At 54.8% G+C, this 2,500-nt stretch overlaps 1 non-coding gene across 1 annotated transcript in view; it reads right to left on the bottom strand.

The window, feature by feature from the left end:
* The window catches only part of LOC144430256 (small subunit ribosomal RNA), a 1,810-nt gene extending 912 nt beyond the window's left edge, over positions 1 to 898 (bottom strand). The window contains exon 1 of the ribosomal RNA XR_013479410.1: positions 1 to 898. This exon is cut by the window's left edge and continues 912 nt beyond it. This is a non-coding gene — a ribosomal RNA (small subunit ribosomal RNA).
* Between the last annotated feature and the right edge of the window lie 1,602 nt (positions 899 to 2,500).

Raw genomic sequence — 2,500 nt, forward strand, 5'->3', positions numbered from 1 at the left:
GGCAGAGTACGGACGCCCCCGTCTGTCCCTCTTAATCATTACCTCGTGCTCCGAAAACCAACAAAATAGAACCGAGGTCCTATTCCATTATTCCATGCAACACTATGCAGGCGAACAGCCTGCTTTGAACACTCTAATTTTTTCAAAGTAAACTTATCGGCCACCGCCGACACTCAGTCAAGAGCACCGACGGAGAACCGAAGGTGAGGCGAACGCAACCAGTGACACGCCTTGCGACGGACCGGCGGCGCTCGCCCAAAATCCAACTACGAGCTTTTCAACCGCAACAACTTTAGCATACACTGTTGGAGCTGGAATTACCGCTGCTGCTGGCACCAGACTTGCCCTCCAATGGATACTCGTTAAGAGTTTTAGGATGTACTCATTCCAATTACAGGGCCTCGTTAGAGTCCTGTATTGTTATTTTTCGTCACTACCTCCCCGTGTCGGGAATGGGTAATTTGCGCGCCTGCTGCCTTCCTTGGATGTGGTAGCCGTTTCTCAGGCTCCCTCTCCGGAATCGAACCCTGATTCCCCGTTACCCGTTATCACAAAGGTAGGCACGTAGCGTACCTTCGACAGTTGATAGGGCAGACACTTGAATGATACGTCGTCGGTGCAGAGACCGTACGATCCGCGTGGTTATCCAGAGTCATCAAACGTCACAGGACGAACCCGGTCGGTTTTGATCTGATAAAAGCGCGCCTCCCGAAGTCGGCGCTTAATGCATGTATTAGCTCTAGAATTACCACAGTTATCCACTTCGCTTACGAGACCAAATAAACCAAGACTGATTTAATGAGCCATTCGCAGTTTCGCTTTACGAGAACTCGTACTTGCACCTGCATGGCTTAATCTTTGAGACAAGCATATCACTACTGGCAGGATCAACCAGATAGCTGCGACAGCTGCGCTCGGCCCTTGCTGGGCCGCCCGGCGCGTGCTCGTCGCATTCGTTTAAGACCGAGGCGATCGCCTGCGGCCGTACTCAGCTTCGACAGTCGCTGGCCGCGACGTCCACGCTCTCGCCGGCAGTGCCAGGCGGAGCGATTTGCGTTTTTTCTTTGCTCGCCCTCTCTCGGGCTCGATCCATTCAGTTTCGCACAAACAAGAGCTCTGCCGGCCGCCTGCAGCGGTGCCTAAAACCCGGGCATAACAATGCGACCGTTCTGCTAGGCCGACAAGCGCTCAAGCCAGACGCTCGATCGAACGCCCCCTACATATTAGTCGAGACAACGGCTCGCTCATTAGCATCGCGTTTGTACTTTAACTTTTTTTGGCTCGGCTTCTTTCGACGCCGATGCCGGCGACGCAGCACTCTCTCGCCCGCCAGCCACCGAGAAAAGGGTGCGCTCCGACCGGCCCCGCACCGCTCTTTCTTGGCTCATTCGAGTTTACTGTCTTTCGCTCTAACATGCCTTACCTAGGGTTAGGTTAGTATGCTTGCACGTTTGTACTTTAACTTTTTTCGGCTCGGCTTCTTTCGACGCCGATGCCGGCGACGCAGCACTCTCTCGCCCGCCAGCCACCGAGAAAAGGGTGCGCTCCGACCGGCCCCGCACCGCTCTTTCTTGGCTCATTCGAAATTACTGTCTTTCGCTCTGACATGCCTTACCTAGTGTTAGGCTAGTATGCTTGCACGTTTGTACTTTAACTTTTTTCGGCTCGGCTTCTTTCGACGCCGATGCCGGCGACGCAGCACTCTCTCGCCCGCCAGCCACCGAGAAAAGGGTGCGCTCCGACCGGCCCCGCACCGCTCTTTCTTGGCTCATTCGAAATTACTGTCTTTCGCTCTGACATGCCTTACCTAGGGTTAGGTTAGTATGCTTGCACGTTTGTACTTTAACTTTTTTCGGCTCGGCTTCTTTCGACGCCGATGCCGGCGACGCAGCACTCTCTCGCCCGCCAGCCACCGAGAAAAGGGTGCGCTCCGACCGGCCCCGCACCGCTCTTTCTTGGCTCATTCGAAATTACTGTCTTTCGCTCTGACATGCCTTACCTAGGGTTAGGCTAGTATGCTTGCACGTTTGTACTTTAACTTTTTTCGGCTCGGCTTCTTTCGACGCCGATGCCGGCGACGCAGCACTCTCTCGCCCGCCAGCCACCGAGAAAAGGGTGCGCTCCGACCGGCCCCGCACCGCTCTTTCTTGGCTCATTCGAAATTACTGTCTTTCGCTCTGACATGCCTTACCTAGGGTTAGGTTAGTATGCTTGCACGTTTGTACTTTAACTTTTTTCGGCTCGGCTTCTTTCGACGCCGATGCCGGCGACGCAGCACTCTCTCGCCCGCCAGCCACCGAGAAAAGGGTGCGCTCCGACCGGCCCCGCACCGCTCTTTCTTGGCTCATTCGAGTTTACTGTCTTTCGCTCTGACATGCCTTACCTAGGGTTAGGCTAGTATGCTTGCACGTTTGTACTTTAACTTTTTTCGGCTCGGCTTCTTTCGACGCCGATGCCGGCGACGCAGCACTCTCTCGCCCGCCAACCACCGAGAAAAGGG

The sequence above is a fragment of the Styela clava genome, chromosome 11 (assembly GCF_964204865.1).
Source record: "Styela clava chromosome 11, kaStyClav1.hap1.2, whole genome shotgun sequence".
Lineage (NCBI taxonomy): Eukaryota > Metazoa > Chordata > Ascidiacea > Stolidobranchia > Styelidae > Styela > Styela clava.